General features: G+C 45.3%; 1 protein-coding gene across 3 annotated transcripts in view; it reads right to left on the bottom strand.

The window, feature by feature from the left end:
• The window catches only part of LOC141176044 (uncharacterized), a 171,446-nt gene extending 151,943 nt beyond the window's left edge, over window positions 1–19,503 (bottom strand). For 2 of the 3 annotated variants that reach the window (XM_073660023.1, XM_073660025.1), the window contains exon 1: window positions 19,417–19,503. The gene's annotated coding sequence lies outside the window, so the exon portion shown is untranslated. Of the gene's footprint in view, window positions 1–12,594; window positions 12,727–19,416 lie in introns of those variants that run through there. The other variant, XM_073660024.1, reaches the window with a different exon arrangement.
• Between the last annotated feature and the right edge of the window lie 259 nt (window positions 19,504–19,762).

Below are 19,762 nucleotides of genomic sequence, written 5' to 3'. Positions count from 1 at the left end.
TCTTCTCATCCATCCTCCCAGTGGATGGCCATGGAACAATGAGGTGGAATAAGATTCTACAGGTGAACAACTGGCTACGTCGATGGTGCCGTCAACAAGGATTTGGATTTCTGGATCACGGAATGAATTACCTATACGATGGACTACTTGCTAGAGATGGGGTGCACCTTACGAAGACTGGAAAACATGTATTTGGAAGTCGCCTTGCTACACTCATCAGAAGAGCTTTAAACTAGAACAATGTGGGAAGGGAAGCAAAAGGCCAGAAAAAGCCATACAGCTGACAAATACTATTGAGATCTCTGCTACTGGAAGTGGAAAGGAAGAACAAAGACAAAACAATTTAAATAATAAAAATATGGGAGGAAGAGAAACCAATCACAAACTAAAATGTTTTTATACAAATGCACAAAGCATGGGCAACAAACAAGGAGAATTGGAACTACTAATGCAGGAAAAGGAATATGATGTCATAGGAATCACTGAAACTTGGTGGGACGATACACATGATTGGAATAAAAGGCTAAAAGGATACAACTTATTTGCAAGAAACAGACTTGATAAACGAGGAGGAGGTGTTGCATTGTATGTTAGAAAAGCGTATATCTGCACAGAGATTGAAGCTTCAGAGACTGGGAGTTCTGTGGAAACTGTTTGGGTAAGAATACAAGGAGAGAACAACGGAAAGGACACCATTGTAGGCATTTACTACAGGCCACCTGGGCAAGCTGAAGATATGGATGAACTCTTTATGTATCAAATGACCAAGTTCTCCAAAAAATATGACGTAGTGGTCATGGGAGATTTCAACTATCCAGACATTTGTTGGGAATCTCTCTCAAGTAAAACTAACAGGTCAAGCAAATTCTTATCCTCTCTTGCTGACAACTTTATCTTCCAAAAGGTAGGGGAGAAAACAAGGGGATCTGCTACTTTGGATCTAATCCTTATAAACAGGGAGGAAATGGTTGAGGAGGTAAAGGTGGCTGGGACCCTAGGAGGCAGCGATCATGCTATTATAGAATTTTGGATAACTAGAGGAGGAAGACATGTGAAGACTCAAACTTCAAGGTTAGATTTTAGAAAGGCAGATTTTAAGAGACTCAGAAAGAGAATAGGAGGGATCCAATGGCTGGATGTCCTTAAGGACAAAAATGTCCAGAAAGGATGGGAAATTTTTAAAAATGAGATTCTCAAAGCACAATCGTTAACAATCCCGAAAAGTAGGAAGAATGGGAAGCATTTAAGGAAACCAGGATGGATGAACACAGAACTTAAACACATGCTAAAAAGAAAGAAAGAAATGTTTATTAAATGGAAAGATGGAGGCATATCTAAAGAAGATTATAATGCAGTCTGCAGTTCCTGTAGGGCACGTATCAGGGTAGCTAAAGCTGACAATGAATTAAGGCTTGCAAGAGATGTCAAAAGCAATAAAAAAGGATTTTGGGGGTATGTCAAAAGTAAAAGAAAAGTCAAAAATGCTATAGGATTTTTACAGGATGAAAATGGAGAAATGGTAAGAGAGGATGTTGAGAAGGCCAAACTTTTTAATTCCTATTTTGCATCTGTTTTCTCTCAGAAAGAAAATGTAACATCAACTGATCTTCACTGTCCTTTTAAAGGAATAGAGGAATCCAAGTTATCTGTAAACAGAAAGATTGTGAGGGAATATTTAGCTAACATAAATGAGTTCAAGTCTCCAGGTCCAGATGAATTACACCGAGTACTGAAGGAGATCGTAGAAGAAATTTTAGAACCACTCTCCATAATCTTTGAAAATTCTTGGAGAACAGGAGAAGTCCCAGAAGACTGGAGAAGAGCAAATGTTGTTCCTATCTTCAAAAAGGGGAAGAAGGACCCAGGGAACTATAGGCCGGTGAGTCTGACTTCTATACCAGGAAAGATCTTTGAACAAATTATTAAACAACATGTATGTAAGTACATGGATAAGAATGAAGTGATTAACCAGAGTCAGCATGGGTTTGTAACTAACAAGTCATGTCAGACTAACTTAATTTCCTTCTATGACAGAATCACTGACTGGGTGGATCAGGGAAATGCTGTAGATATAGTATATCTTGACTTCAGCAAAGCATTTGACAAAGTATCTCACACCATCCTTATTGAAAAAATGACCAAGTATGCAATGGACCAGGCAACTGTTAGGTGGATTCATAATTGGCTTAGTGATCGGACTCAAAGGGTGGTTGTAAATGGCTTCACATCCAGCTGGATGAATGTCTCAAGTGGGGTACCACAGGGCTCCGTCCTGGGACCTGTATTGTTCAACATCTTTATCAATGATTTAGATGAAGGAATTGAGGGTAAACTGATTAAATTTGCTGATGACACAAAGCTAGGAGGGATAGCTAATACTAGAGAAGAGAGAGAGAGGATTCAAAAAGACCTAAATAAACTGGAGCAGTGGGCAGCAACCAACAGAATGGTTTTTAACAGGGAAAAATGCAAAGTACTACATCTGGGCAATAAAAATGAAAAAAACATATACAGAATGGGAGGAAAAGAGCTAAGCAACAGTACATGTGAAAAAGACTTAGGTATACTAATAGATCATAGACTGAACATGAGTCAACAGTGTGATGCAGCAGCAAAAAAGGCAAATACAATTCTGGGATGTATTAACAGAAGCATACATTCTAGATCACGTGAAGTCATTATCGGTCTTTACTCCTCTTTGGTCAGACCTCATCTGGAATACTGTGTACAGTTTTGGGCACCACATTTTAAAAAAGACATAGACAAACTGGAGCAAGTTCAGAGAAGAGCGACCAGAATGGTGACTGGTCTGCAAACCATGTCCTATGAGGAACGGTTGCAGGATTTGGGAATGTTTAGCTTGCAAAAAAGAAGACTGAGAGGAGACTTAATAGCTGTCTACAAATATGTCAAGGGCTGTCACATTGTAGAAGGATCATCTTTATTCTCATTTGCACAAGGAAAGACTAGAAGCAATGGGATGAAACTAAATGGGAGGAGACACAGATTAGATATTAGAAAAAACTTTTTGACAGTTAGGGTGATTAATGAGTGGAACAGGCTGCCACGAGAGGTGGTGAGTTCCCCTTCAATGGACGTCTTCAAACAGAGGCTGGACAGACATCTGTCTGAGATGATCTAGTGAATCCTGCTTTGAGCAGGGGGTTGGACCAGATGACCCAGGAGGTCCCTTCCAACTCTACGTTTACAGCATATTAATTTTTATGATATGACGGTTTGGTCTCCTATTATTGGGATGCCTTTGGTTTTTGTTTTTTATGTCTGTATAGGGGTACTTTAGGGACAGGTAAGGGACAGCCTCCGTGGAGCGGGGACACATTAGGGTGATTACTCCGCTGTCAGGTAGGGCATTCCTCCCTTAGGGCCCTATAGGGCGAGTTTGAATGCCATTTGTGCTATCCCACTGCTATCCCTCCCCCATACTTTTATCTGATTATCCTTGATTTATTGATACTATCTTTTAAAATATCTATTAAGAGATACATTTTAGGGTGTATACTATATGTTCTTTGTGTTTTTTTGAATTTCTGATACACCTATTTGAGCCTTTTGGTTATTGGTTGTTTTGATCCCCTACAAACCAATATGAGTTCTGGCTCCTACAGACCAGTTAGACGCTCCTAATCAACTCGTTACCTGCATTAAATACAGCTTTCTTACATAGTCACCTGTATAAAAGACTCCTGTCCACAGACTCAATTAATCAGTCAGACTCTAACCTCTACAACATGGGCAAAACCAAAGAGCCGTCTAAGGATGTCAGGGACAAGATCATAGACCTGCACAAAGCTAGAATGGGCTACAAAACCATAAGTAAGACGCTGGGTGAGAAAGAGACAACTGTTGGTGCAACAGTAAGAAAATGGAAGAAATACAAAATGACTGTCAATCGACATCTATCTGGGGCACCATTCAAAATCTAACCTCGTGAGGTATCCCTGATCATGAGGAAGGTGAGAGATCAGCCTAAAACTACACAGGGGAACTTGTTAATGATCTCAAGGCAGCTGGGACCACAGTCACCAACAAAACCATTGGTAACACATTACACCTTAAAGGCTTAAAAAATCCAGCAGTGCCCATAAGGTCCCCCTGATCAAGAAGGCACATGGCAAACTTCAGACAGGCCTGCACAATGAACACCTGGATGATTCTGCGAGTTATTGGGAGAAGGTGCTGTGGTCAGATGAGACAAAAATTGAGCTCTTTGGCATTAACTCAACTCGCCGTGTTTGGAGGAAGAGAAATGCTGCCTATGACCCAAAGAACACCGTCCCCACTGTCAAGCATGGAGGTGGAAACATTATGTTTTGGGGGTGTTTCTCTGCTAAGGGCGCAGGACTACTTCACTGCATCAATGGGAGAATGGATGGAGAAATGTGCAGTAAAATCCTGAGTGACAACCTCCTTCCCTCCGCCAGGATATTAAAAATGGGTCATGGCTGGGTCTTCCATTAAGACAATGACCCAAAACATACAGCCAAGGCAACAAAGGAGTGGCTCAAAAAGAAGCACATTAAGGTCATGGAGTTGCCAAGCCAGTCTCCAGACCTTAATCTCATAGAAAACTTATGGAGGGAGTTGAAGCTTCGAGTTGCCAAGCGACAGCCTCAAAATCTGAATGATTTAGGAGATGATCTGCAAGGAGGAGTGGACCAAAATTCCTCCTTACATGTGCACAACCCTCATCATCAACTACAAAAAATGTCTGACTGCTGTGCTTTCCAACAAGGGTTTTGCCACCAAGTGTTGTTTGCCAGAGGAATCAAATACTTATTTGTCACTGCAAAATTAAAATAAATTTATCTAATTTATACAATGTGATTTTCTTGATTTTTTTTTTTGGATATTCTATCTCTCAATGTTAAAATTAACCTACTCTTAAAATTACAGACTGTTCATGTCTTTGTCAGTGGGCAAACTTACAAAAACAGCAAGGGATCAAATAATTATTTCCTTCTCTGTATGCATGTTTTTCTCAATATCTGAAATGAAATCAGAATAAACCTTTCCTGTTTTAGGTCAATTAGTATTACCATAAAATTTAATATTTGTCAAATGCCAGAATAATGAGAGAATGTTTTAAGGCATATTTATTACTTACTGCAAAGTCAAAAGTTTACATACACTAAGATTACTATGCCTTTAAACAATTCTGGACTGCCCATATGATCATATTGTTACGGGTCCAGGTGGTGGAACCTCTGTGCTGAGATACGAGGAGGGACCAGAGAGGCGTAACTAAGTGCCTACCCAGACCGACCCTGGCTACACGGTGGCTTAATCGACTCCGTATACCAAGGAGGGACCGGGAAGGTGGACCAGGTGCCACACTGGGACCGACCTCGAGGGAGAGCAGGCGACTCCCACGGGACTGATAGCCAAAGCCGACAGGCACGACAGAAGAGCACGGCTGATATACAATGCAGGTAAATGGGCAGGCTTGGCTGGCAGACTGACAGGCGGACACGGCTGATAGGCAGACAGCACTGGGATCTGAGGGCTGGAGAGAGTGTTTAGAACACAAACCACAACTTTGCACAGGCACGTCCGTTTTGGAGGAGGTGCCTTAAATAGGGGCAGTCCTCTGGCCATTGGCCGGTGACTTTTTAGGACAGGGCACGCGGCCCCTTTCCGAGGGAGGGAGCGCGCGGGCCCTAAGTACAGTGCCCGGGGATATGTGCGCGGGGCACGCACCCTGGGAAGACGCTGCAGTGAGACAAGAGGATGTAGCAGGGGACACCGGACCGTAGCCGCGGTGGTGAGTGGATCGACGTCTCTACCGGGCAGGAACCAGAGACACCGATGCTACATATATCATGTGTTTGGAAGCTTCTGATAGGTTTTTTGGCAACATCTTAGTTATTTAGAGACACACCTGTGGATGTATGTTAATGCACACCTGAAACACACTGCTTCTTTGTGTAGCATCATGGGAAAGTCTAAAGAAATCAGCCAAGATATCAGGAAGAGAATTGTGGACTTGCACAAGTCCAGCTCATCCTTGGGTACAATTTCAAGATACCCGAGGGTGCCTCGTTCATCTGTACAAACAAATATACGCAAGTACAAACAAGATGGGAATGTCCAGCCATCATACCGCTCAGGAAGTAGGCGGGTTCTGTGTCCCAGAGATGAACGTGCTTTTGGTCTGATATGTGCATATCAACCCAAGGACAAAAGCAAGAGACCTTGTGAAGATGATGGCGGAAGCTCGTAAGACTGTGTCAATATCCACAGTGAAACGAGTGCTGTATCAACATGGGCTGAAAGGCCACTCTGCCAGGAAGAAGCCATTACTCCAAAAGAAACAAAAAAGCCAGATTAATGTTGGCAAATGCACACAGGAACAAAGACCTTCATTTTTGGAGGCATGTCCTGTGGTTTGATTAAACTAAAATTTTGGGCATAATTACCATTGTTACATTTGGAGGAAAAAAGGGAGAAGCTTGGAAGCCTAAGAACACCATCCCAACTGTGAAACACGGGGGTGACAGCATCATGTTGTGGAGTTGTTTTGCTGCAGGATGGACTGATGCACATCACAAAATAGATGGCATCATGAGAACAAAATATAATTTGACAATACTGAAGCAACATCTCAAGACATTAGCCAGGAAGTTAAAGCTTGGGCGAAAAAGGGTCTTCCAAATGGACAATGACCCGAAGCATACTGCCAAAATGGTAACAAAGTGGCTGCCAAAGTCAATGTTTTGGAGTAGCCATCACAAACCCTGATCTCAATCCTATTGAAAATTTATGGGCAAAGCTGAAAAGGCAGGTGCGAGCAAGGCGATCTACAAACCTGGATCAGTTACACCAGTTTTGTATTGAGGAAAGGGCCCAAATTCCAACCGAACTATTGTGAGAAGCTTGTGGAAGGATATCCCAAATGCTTGACCCAAATCATTCAGTTTAACCCCTATACCCTCCAGGGTGGTTTGCACGTTAATGACCAGGCCAATTTTTTACAATTCTGACCACTGTCACTTTATGAGGTAAGAACTCCCTGATTCCGAGATTGTTTTTTCATGACATATTGTACTTCATGAAAGTGGTAACATTTCTTCTATATCACTTGTGTTTATTTGTGAAAAAAAATGGAAATTTGGGGAAAGTTTTGAAAATTTAACAATTTTCAAACTTTGAATTTTCATGCCCTTACATCAGAGCAGGGGCGTACATAGAAGTCATGGGGCCCCATAGCAGAAGCTCTAATTGGGCCCCCCCCCTCTACAAAAAAAAAAAATATTTGTCTGCATCACAGAAGAGCAGATCTCATAACTTTCCAGCCTTTACATAGTAATTTACCTCCTTCTGAAGTCGTAGATTCCTCCTTCATTGCCCCCATAAAGTATGATGCCAACAAAAGTGCCCCCCAAACAGTATGATACCCCTATGATGAATTCCTCCACATGCACAGTATAATGACACTATTGTACCCCACTTCAACTCCCACGGCAAAGTATGGTGACCCTAACACAGTATAATCCCCCAACTGTGAACCCCACAGAGCCCTCCATACACTATCATGGCCCCACACAGCCCTCCAAACAGTATAATGGCCCCCACACAGCCCTCCAAACAGTATAATGACCCCACACAAACATTCACACTGTATAATTGCTTTCATAGAGTATAATGGCCCCCCACATAGCCCTCAAAATATTATAATGGCCCCACATAGCCTTCCATATAGTATAATGCACCACCAATAATCTTCCATATAGTAAAATGCGCCCCCATAAGCCTCCATATAGTATAATGCTCCCCCCATAAACCTCCATATAGTATAATGCACCCCCCAGAATCCTCCATATAGTATAATGAACTTCCCATGGTCCTCCATACAGTATATTACACACCCCATAGGGTAAAATGCAGCCCCCATATAGTATAATGCACGCCACAGTCCTGCAGTATTATGGGCACCACGTACTCACTGATTTTAAAATACCATATATTTTAAATAAGCCGACCCGAATATAAGCCGAGGCCCCTAATTTTACCACATAAAAATGGGAAAACCTATTGACTTGAGTATACACCTAGGGTGGGAAATGCAGCAGCTACTGGTAAATTTCCCCATCCTCGTATGTGTGGCCCCCTCAATCCCACAATCCCTGGTATGTGTGGCCCCCACAATCCCCCAATTCTGGTATGTGTGGCCTCCTCAATTCCCCAATCCTGGTATGTGTGGCCTCCTCAATCCCCCAATCCTGGTATGTGTGGCCTCCTCAATCCCCCATTCCTGGTATGTGTGGCCTCCTCAATCCCCCAATCCTGGTATGTGTGGCCTCCTCAATCCCCCAATCCTGGTATGTGTGGCCTCCTCAATCCCCCAATCCTGGTATGTGTGGCCTCCTCAATCCCCCAATCCTGGTATGTGTGGCCTCCTCAATCCCCCAATCCTGGTATGTGTGGCCTCCTCAATCCCCCAATCCTGGTATGTGTGGCCTCCTCAATCCCCCAATCCTGGTATGTGTGGCCTCCTCAATCCCCCAATCCTGGTATGTGTGGCCTCCTCAATCCCCCAATCCTGGTATGTGTGGCCTCCTCAATCCCCCAATCCTGGTATGTGTGGCCTCCTCAATCCCCCAATCCTGGTATGTGTGGCCTCCTCAATCCCCCAATCCTGGTATGTGTGGCCTCCTCAATCCCCCAATCCTGGTATGTGTGGCCTCCTCAATCCCCCAATCCTGGTATGTGTGGCCTCCTCAATCCAAGTATCCTGGTATGTGTGGCCCCCTCAATCCCCCATTCCTGGTATGTGTGGCCTCCTCAATCCAAGTATCCTGGTATGTGTGGCCTCCTCAATCCAAGTATCCTGGTATGTGTGGCCTCCTCAATCCCTCATTCCTGGTATGTGTGGCCTCCTCAATCCCCCATTCCTGGTATGTGTGGCCTCCTCAACCCCCCAATCACTGCACACAAAACAATAAACACTTATACTCACCTTCCTTCCCTCACCTCTGCTCCAGCGCTGCATCCTGTCTGCTGCAGGTCATGTCGGCATCTGAGCAGCGCGCGCTCTCAGAAGCCGAGGTGAGCTGCTGCCAGCACATTCACTCCTCTCCACTGACAGCAGGAGATGCGGCTCAGCGCTCCTCCGTGCCCGCTACTAAAGAGAATGAATATTCCGTCTTCTCCTCGCCTATGGGAGTGGAGAAGAGGGAATATTCATGGCCCTTTAGCAGCGGGGACACGTGGTGGCTGCAGCATGTGCACCGCTCCTCCACTGCGCAACCCGCTCCTCTGCCGCCGCAACCTCTTACTCACCTATCCTCCTCGTTCCCATGCTGTTTGGGGCCCTCACGGCCCCCTCCGGCCACGGGCCCCATAGCAGTGGCGTGGTCTGCCGCCATTGGCGGTACACCACTGCATCAGAGAGATATGTTACACAAAATAGTTAATAAATAACATTTCCCATATGTCTACTTAACATCAGCACAATATTGGAAACAATTTTTTTTTTTTCTTAGGGAGCTATAAGGGTTAAAAGTTGACCAGCGATTTCTCATTTTTACAACAAAATTTACAAAACCATTTTTTTAGGGGCCACATCACATTTGAAGTCACTTTGAAGGGTCTTTATGACAGAAAATACCCAAAAGTGACACCATTCTAAAAACTGCACCCCTCAAGATGCTCAAAACCACATTCAAGAACTTTATTAACCCTTCATGTGCTTCACAGCAATTAATTGAACGTGAAAGGAAAAAATGAACATTTAACTCTTTTTCACTAAAATTTTAGTTTAACCCCCAATTTTTTTTTATTTTCACAAGTGTACCAGGAGAAATTGGAAACCAAAAGTTATTGTGCAATTTCTCCCAAGTACGCTGATACCCCATGTGTTGGAGAAAACTACTGTTTGCGTGCACTGCAGGGCTCGGAAGGGAAGGAGTGACGCTTTGGAATGCAGACTTTGTTGGAATTGTCTGAGGGCGTCATGTCACGTTCTCAGAGCCCCAGATGTGCCTAAACAGTGGAAATGGCCAACAAGTGCCCCCTTTTGGAACGGATACCCGATTTGTGAATCTTATAATGTAGTGTCATACGTCAGTTGTGTAGGACAACCTGACGAACACTACACAACTGATGTATGACAAACTGGCAAACACTATGTTAGTTGTGTAGTGTTCGTCAGGTTGTCATACGTCAGAAATTAATTTAGTAGTCCATGGAACTATGGTACCTTTTGAAGCATTCTTTCATGCACAGGCCAGGTTTGTCGGGGAAGGTGTCACATTGATAAATGGTGTCCTGGCGTATTCACCTTTTATAAACACACTCGGCACTTCTTTTGTGACTTCCCTCACAGCGGAAAAAAAGGTATCTGCCCCGGGAAATGCTGGTCTGGTACAATTAGAGGACCTTCAGTTCCGGAAGTACTGGGGCCCGCTCCGTCACCAGTGCAAAATATCAGGGCCTTGATAACTACCTCCTGGAACTGAAGGTACAATGTAGAAGTCTGGCCTGCACATTGTGACAGAAGGAAAGCGTTGTGCATTGCCATCTGTATAATGTGCACGGCCAACTTCTTGTACCACAACCTTTCTTAAAGCACTACTGTACGGCTGGAGGACTTGATCAGAGAGATCAACTCCCCCCCCATGTACTTGTTGTACCCCACTACACAGTCTGGTTTGACGACCTGTGTAGTGGAACCTTGTACAATGCTGACGGTGCTGCCATCACCATGTATGGTGGTCAAGAAAAGGACATGCCTCTTGTCCTTGACCACCAGAGGTTGGTCGCTACATTGGGAACTGCTCTCACCCCTTCTGAGCAGCTTCCCAATTAGCATCTTTGGGAGGCCTCTCTATTTTTGCAGACAGTATTGGAGGCTGCGGTACGTCGCGCAGAGAGGGACTTGAAGAGAGGGACACTGGTATAAAAGTTATTCACGCACAAGTGATAACCTTTATCCAGCAGTGGGTGCACCAAGTCCCACACGATTTTCCCACTCACTCCCAGAACAGGGGGGCATTCAGGGGATTCAATCCGGCAGTCCTTCCGTTCATAAACTCTAAACTTGTGAGTGTACCCTGAGGTACTCTCAAAAAGTTTATACAGCTTGATTCCGTACTTGGCCTTCTTACTGGGCAGGTACTTCCGGAATCCAAGCTGCTCCATAAAAGCCATTAAGGACTCATCCACGCAGATGTCCCTTTGGGGCACGTACACTTCAGCAAACTTGTTGTTGAAGTGGACGATGACCGGTCGAACTTTGAAAAGATGATCAAAGTTCGGGTCATTGCGTGCCGGACACCTTGCATTATCTATGTAATGCAAGAACTTGTGGATGGCCTGAAAACGTTTCCGGGTCATGACCATTTGTAACACTGGAGTGTTATACAAAACGTCAACACTCCAATATCGCCAAAGTTCTGGCTTCTTCAGGATCCCCATATGAAGGACCAGGCCCCAAAACGTCATTATTTCTACTGCGTCTACAGGAGACCAGTTAGAAAATGATGTTAGAGGGGTTTTGTTCCAAAAATTGATGAGTGTATAAATTAGTTTGGCCCACAAAGAGGTTTACAAGATCCTCAAAGAAAAAGTCTTTGAAAAAGTCTAGCTCTGTGAGGCTGGTGGTGTCAAACTTGATTCCTGATTCCGCCACAAAATCAGGAATCAGTGGCTCATAATTTTTGGAGGCCGAGGTCCACATGGGGTCAGTAGTGTGGGGGGGGGGCACTGGTTCATCTTTTCTCCTGGGGCGTCTGAGTGGCGGTACAGCAGAACCTGAAGGACTCCCGCTTTCCCGACTCCATGTTTTAAAATTGTGAGTAAAGAATAAAGGATCTTCATATTCAATGGCTTGCTGGAGTGCCATAATCTATCTGATAACAGGATATCAAAGGAAAAATCTTTCTTTGGGCAGAGCACCTGCTGATTAGCGATCCCTGGCTATTTGTGACTGACGCTCACTGGACTGCACAAAGGTATGCGATTGGAATAAGTGCTGGTTTTTCATTTTCTATTTATTTGACCTGAGAAGGAAGAGGAGGATGACGAGGAGTCAGAAAAATAAAGAAAGGTGGGATCCTCGCCCTCGCTGTCAGTGTCGGAGGCAAGAAAAGGGTATGCCTCCTCCACTGAATAGTGAGTTTGGGATGAGCGGGACATTTTTTTTTTAGTTATGTATGTGGTGCCTGTGTGTCAGTACTTTATTTAGAGTGTGTGTATGTGTGTCAGTGCGCTTGGTGTGAACTTTTTTTTCTGAAAAAAAAAAAAAGAGAAAAAAGGAACTACCGTAGGTGGTGCAAACAGCGAGCACGAGTGTGGATCGGTGAACTATGTCACCAATCAACTCTCGGCAGCTGCTGGGTGTGCGCGCGGATGTGGTGCAAAGGACGAGGTTGTGTAAAACACCGAGCACAAGTGCTGATCAGTGATCTGTGGTCACTGATCAGCGCTCGGCCGCTGCAGGAAGCGCAAAAAAAAACAAAAACGGACAACAGTCGAGCGATGAAGTGATGATCAGCACTTGGTGGCAGAAAGGGGGATGGGAAGGGCGAGAGGGGGATTGGGGTGGATGAGAAGGGATCAAAAAATCCTACTTACAGTTGTCGACTTTCAGATGTCGTCTATCAGATGTCTTCTGTAAGATGTCTTCTGGAGCAGGAGCGGCGATTGTGGTGTCACAGGCTTCTGTGGCCCAGCACGGCGCAAAATCGGACAGCGCGACCGCCCTCTAGAAAAGAAAAAAAGGTTAGTTGAAAAAAAGGCAAAGTAGCGAGCACAAGTGCTGATCAGTGATTTGCGTCACCGATCAACTCTCGGTGGCTGCTGGATGCACGCACGGAGGTGGTACAAAGTGAGGGGAGGGGAGGGGGGGGGGGGCAGAGAAAGAATTGACAGGGATGAAAAAAATGAATTGAAAAGCAGCAAGCACGACATTGATCAGTGACGTAGTCACGGGTCAGCGCTCAGCAGCTGCAGAACGCACAAAAAATTTAAAAACTGGGGGCAGGGTGGGTAAAAAGGGGGAGGGGGGTTGGGGTGGATGAGGGGAGAACAGGGATGGACTTACCAAAGTCTTCTCTGTTCTTCTTTCAGCAGCAGGTTCTGGAGCAAGATCTGCAGCAGCAGGAGACCCAGGACGCAGGAGACCGCAGCAGGACGCCGGAGCAGCAGCAACTGGAGCACGTGAGAAGATCTTGTGGTGTCACAGGTGCTCCTGTGGTAACACAAGGCCCAGCACAGAGGTGATCAAACGTGACCGCTCTGTATGTCACCAGCCGGTCACCTCCCGGTCAGGCACTCTGGTTGGCGCGATCGATGATGACATTGATTGCACCAATCAGAGATGGCTAAGGCTTGGGCAGCATCACAGGGGGTCACAAGGAGGCGACAGGCAGGTGTCAAGCCGGTCACCGCCCTGTGACCGCCTTGTCACCTGTGTTCAGGTACTCTGATTGAAGCGATCGAGGTCATCATCGATCGCTCCAATCAGAGCTCTCTGGGGCCTCAGCTGACATCACAAGGGGTCATGGGGCGGTGACAGGTAGATCACAAGCCGGTCACCGCGCAGTCGTGGTATGATCGGTGCGATCGATGTGACTGGCGATCACACCGATCATAGCAGGTTGGGGAGAGGGCTGGGGTCTCTTAGCAACAGCCTAGGATCGATGCTCTTATGAGCACCGATCCTAGGCTGCACATCACTGTTTCCAGCAATCTGATTGCCGGAAACCGTGAGAAATGCTGTGATTGGCTGTTCAATTCTGAACAGCCAATCACAGCGATCGTGTGTGTGTGTGGGTGGGGCGGCGCAAACAACCCGGGATGACGGCGCCATCTACCCTGAAGTAAGATGGCGCCGGAGATTTAATGCGATCACCGCGACTTTGGTCGAGGGACCGCATTAAAGCTAGGACATACTAATATGTATTAGGCTCTTAAGTCCCAGGGCACAGATACATATTAGTACGCCTTGGGCTACAAAGGGGTTAAAGGCAATGGTACCAAATACTAATTAAATGTATGTAAACTTTTGACTTTGCAGTAAGTAATAAAGATGCCTTAAAACATTCTCTCTCTCTCATTATTTTGGCATTTGGCAAATATTAAAAATTATGATAATCCTAATTTACCTAAAAAGGGAAAGGTTTATTCTGATTTCATGTCAGATATTAAGAAAAACATCATATGTGTCTTTTTATATAGTGTATGGAGACTTCTGGTTTCAACTGTATAAAATACACTGATACATTAAATAGAACCAGATACGTATCAAGGTATATATAAAGGAAATGGTATGGTACACAGAATGCTTCAATAATCCGCCTCAACGCGTTTCCCCAACAGCTTCATCAGGAGGCTTGATACAGGGATGATAATTCATGATGTGCAGCATAGTGTGCCTAATAGCCAGGTGTCCATGTATAAATATCCCAATTCATCCAAAACACCTCCCAGACTAGGAGACCCATTCCCATTCCTAGAGGTGAATTGTCATAGGATATATAGAATGGAGTCTGTCTACAATAATGTACTGCGCCTGCGCTACTTCTCATGAACTAGAGGTCCGATAATGTCCATCACCTAGTGTGCATGTCCGGAATTGACATGCTTTACACTGAAACACTAAATAAACTGATTGCCACCGCCCCACTGGTATCTGTGACTGCGCATTCCCATAGTTATGCGTTCTACGCCGGAACATATCTAGGATCATTGTCTGCGATTGCGTATGCCAGGATGTCTGCGTTCCACACCGGAGCACATATGGTATTGGATTGCATTCCATCTCAGAAAAATCCTCTCTCTGAGATCAGCATCATGGGAGACTAAAAACAAGTTGCGAAGACACTGGTGGGTCCCTCCTGCCAACCCCAAACAATATATCCATGGGGCCAGGTGATTTCTTTGTCCTCTCCTGGTCTCCCCAAAACGTATCCATGGTCTCTCTGATGGTCAAATGGAGGAGATCTGTATCTTTCCAGTCAGGGCTGATACTGTTAGAATAGAATCATTTAGAATAGAACACTGCACCTCTTTGGATAATGCCATGCAATCCATCTGCTGTCCTGAAGGATGTCTCTCATTCTCTTTGTAAAGTCTTTCTCCAATCTCTGTTTCAAGTGTGACTACTATAGAAACACATGTCCCTTCTGCTTCTCTGGGCTCAGCCCCCTGAATGGCAGAGCTGCTCTCACCCCCCCCCCCCCCAAAGCTAAGTGTGTATTAGTGGAGGTATCTTTCTCAGGTGACCTCATCAACTGGGTCTACATGTGAGACTCCCTGAGGTGAAGGCTCCGCCGGATCTTCTTTCAACACTTACACAATGGGCCTGGACAATTTCTTGAACAATGGTTAGAGGCTCCTGAGATACTAATGAGATTAGTGGAATGCTGGACACTTTACAAGTTAAATTAGTGTACATAAACGGACGAGCAAGCAGAACATTAGTAAAACACAGCCAGCAATCTCTAATAAAACACAATAATGTATTTGTCTTGGATTAACAAATCTAATCGTCTGGCTAATTAAGATTTTACGCTGTATCGTCACACAAGTATTGCACATTCTCCCATCAAGCAATAGGCATGTAGATCTATTTCATCACTACATAAAATATGAGATGATGATAGCCCACAGTATATTCCTAAATGGTCAAATTTGACCCCTATTGCATAATTAGAGATCTACAAGGATCACCACACTTGTTAATTACTAAATAGTATATATGGGATATAACTGATGAGAAATAATTCTGATATAGAAGCTCAGATATCTCGATGAAGTACAACAATATGTGAACCCCATTTACAGGGAACTGAGTAACAATGGTTAGAGTATAAAACCCAAAAATGTAATCCAGAATGGGACTGTATTCACACAAAACAGGCATAGGAAATTTGCTTATCGAGTCCCTTAGGGGTTTATGAATCAAGTCTGGAAATTCACTTACTTTCCTTTTTGAGGATACATCTACTGAGATCACCTCCTCTCACATTGGGTTTAACCACCTCAATGATACAAAAGGAGATGTCTCTGGTTTCACCTCAATGTGCCCTGTTCATGTGTCTCGACCATGGAGTATATCTCTCAAGTGCTCCCCACCCTCCTCCTAGATTGCCTCTTGGTCGTGCCTACATAATCTAGGGGACAGGTGCATGTGGCCATATATACAAGTCCTGAAGTTTTACAGTTAAAATAATCCCTCTGGCTCTGGAAAAAGGTTTTACCTGTAGAGGAACTCGAGATGTAATTGGATGAGACCATGTAAATCTATGTACAACATTCTCCACATCTAAAGAAACAGCAGATTCTTCTATCTAGACAAGTCCCCTTGCACTAAACGGTCCCTAATTGACCAACCCTTTCTGAAAGTTATTGTGGGAGTAGATCACACAGCACCCCCAGGTCCGGGTTGACTACAAGTACATACTAGTGTTTTCTGAGGATATTAAAGATACGGTCACTCCTATTACTCGTGTTATCCCATCTTTTTCTTGGTTAGGTATGAAGGAGTGTCTGTACCCTTTTTTCATGAATCTGGTGTTCATGTCTATGGCCAGTATATTCAAATCTGTGACATTACAGCAGTTTCTTCTCAACCATAAAAATAGGCCGTGGATATTGTTTTTTTTTTTCTTTTTTATTTGGAGCATGGGGTGGTGGCTTTCCCACTTCAATAGTTTATTAGTGCTTGTAGGTTTATGATATATGAGTGTCCCTAGGGTCCCATTGCAATCTTTCTTGATTAGTACATCTAGGAAAGGCAACTGGTAATAATTCAACTCTGATATAAATCTAAGGTCCACTTTATTGATGTTATGTTCCCTGACAAATTCAAGAAACTTTTCACTCGTCCCCGAGCAGATAATATATCTATACTATGTCCCAGTATATGGATGCCACCACTTATGATCATCCCTGAATATTGTGGTTTCCTCCCACCATCCCAGGAATAGGTTAGCATACGAGGGGGCACAGGGGCTCCTCATCATAGTACAGCTGAGCTCGGGAGAAGTACTTCCTGTCAAAAAGGAAGAAGTTATGAGTAAGAGTGAATTTTAGAAGATCCTCCATGAAGTCATTATGTCTGCTACACTCTATTGATCTCGATTTCAAGAAACGTCTTACTCCTCTGATACCATCCTCATGCGGTATATTACTGTACAAAGCCTCAATATCTAGTGAAGACTGCTTCCCTACCTGCATGTATACATGCTCGAGGGTCTACATGTAGGGGAGCAGGGAAAGGGAAACCCAACTCCAGAGGGATTATTCCAACCTCAAGCGGTACTGTGGGAACATTATACTGTGTGGGGGGCATCATACATACTGCATAAGGGGCATAATGGAGGCATTACACTGTGTGGGGGCATCATACATACTTCATAAGGGGCATTGCACTGTGGGGGGCATCATACATACTGCATAAGGGGCATAATGGGGGCATTACACTGTGTGGGGGCATCATACATCCTGCATAAGGGGCATAATGGGGGCATTACACTGTGTGGGGGCATCACACTGTGGGGGGCATCACATATCCTGCATAAGGGGCATAATGAGGGCATTACACTGTGTGGGGGCATCATACATCCGGCATAAGGGGCATAATGGGGGCATTACACTGTGGGGGGCATCATACATCCTGCATAAGGGGCATAATGGGGGCATTACACTGTGGGGGGCATCATACATCCTGCATAAGGGGCATAATGGGGGTATTACACATCCTACATAAGAGGCATTACACTGTGGGGGGCATCATACATCCTGCATAAGGGGCATAATGGGGGCATTACACTGTGTGGGGGCATCATACATCCTGCATAAGGGGCATAATGGGGGCATTACACTGTAGGGGGCATCATACATACTGTATAAGGGGCATAATGGGGGCATCATACATACAGTATAAGGGGCATAATGGGGGCATCATACATACTGTATAAGGGGCATCATACATCCTGCATAAGGGGCATAATGGGGGCATTACACTGTGGGGGGCATCATACATACTGTATAAGGGGCATAATGGGGGCATCATACATACTGTATAAGGGGCATAATGGGGGCATTACACTGTGTGGTGGCATCATACATCCTGCATAAGGGGCATAATAGGGGCATTACACTGTGGGGGGCATCATACATCCTGCATAAGGGGCATAATGGGGGCATTACACTGTGTGGGGGCATCATACATACTGCATAAGGGGCATAATGGGGGCATCATACATACTGCATAAGGGGCATAATGGGGGCATTACACTGTGTGGGGGGCATCATACATCCTGCATAAGGGGCATAATGGGGGCATTACACTGTGGGGGCATCATACATCCTGCATAAGGGGCATAATGGGGGCATTACACTGTGGGGGGCATCATACATCCTGCATAAGGGGCATAATGGGGGCATTACACTGTGTGAGGGGCATCATACATCCTGCATAAGGGGCATAATGGGGGCATTACACTGTGTGGTGGCATCATACATCCTGCATAAGGGGCATAATAGGGGCATTACACTGTGGGGGGCATCATACATCCTGCATAAGGGGCATAATGGGGGCATTACACTGTGTGGGGGCATCATACATACTGCATAAGGGGCATAATGGGGGCATCATACATACTGCATAAGGGGCATAATGGGGGCATTACACTGTGTGGGGGGCATCATACATCCTGCATAAGGGGCATAATGGGGGCATTACACTGTGGGGGCATCATACATCCTGCATAAGGGGCATAATGGGGGCATTACACTGTGGGGGGCATCATACATCCTGCATAAGGGGCATAATGGGGGCATTACACTGTGTGAGGGGCATCATACATCCTGCACAAGGGGCATAATGGGGGCATTACACTGTGGGGGGGGCATCATACATCCTGCATAAGGGGCATAATGGGGGCATTACACTGTGTGGGGGCATCATACATCCTGCATAAGGGGCATTACACTGTGTGGGGGCATCATACATCCTGTATAAGGGGCATAATGGGGGCATTACACTGTGTGGGGGGCATCATACATCCTGCATAAGGGGCATTACACTGTGTGGGGGGCATCATACATCCTGCATAAGGGGCATAATGGGGGCATTACACTGTGTGGGGGCATCATACATCCTGCATAAGGGGCATAATGGGGGCATTACACTGTGTGGGGGCATCATACATCCTGCATAAGGGGCATAATGGGGGCATTACACTGTGGGGCAGTAAAGGGGTCCTGTACTATGAGAACAATACGTTTCCTCCCTTCCTGTCTCCATAGTTGGGTCGTATGTATCTATCACAGGAAACAGAACAAAAACCTTATGATTCTTATAAAGGGGCAACACAAGACCCCAAAAGAGTCTCCGTGCTGAAGGGGTTAATGCCCCCTGCGCCCAGTAATGGGGTCTCCACATACCTCCACCTGCAGAGCCGCCACCACATATATGGCTGCTCTGTGCGCACAGGATCTGTGATGAGGTCACAGGAGGGGAGGAGTCAGGGGTCACATGATCAGGGGCCTCAGTGGATGCAGGACTCTGCTGTGCTGGTTGTCATGGTGCTGGATGAGCTGAAGTTTATGTGTGGGGTCAGGAGGGGTTTACAGTGTGGATGTAGCAGAGCCGCGTGTGTACGAGGTGTACGGAGCAAAGCCGCGTGTGTACGAGGTGTACGGAGCAGAGCCGCGTGTGTACGAGGTGTACGGAGCAGAGCCGCGTGTGTACGAGGTGTACGGAGCGGAGCCGCGCGTGTACGAGGCGTAC

The sequence above is a fragment of the Phyllobates terribilis genome, unplaced genomic scaffold (assembly GCF_046119375.1).
Source record: "Phyllobates terribilis strain yellow unplaced genomic scaffold, ASM4611937v1 Scaffold_17__1_contigs__length_24005725, whole genome shotgun sequence".
NCBI lineage: Eukaryota > Metazoa > Chordata > Amphibia > Anura > Dendrobatidae > Phyllobates > Phyllobates terribilis.
The sequence above is the reverse complement of the archived record's forward strand: the minus strand, read 5'-3'. Positions and strand labels throughout refer to the sequence as shown.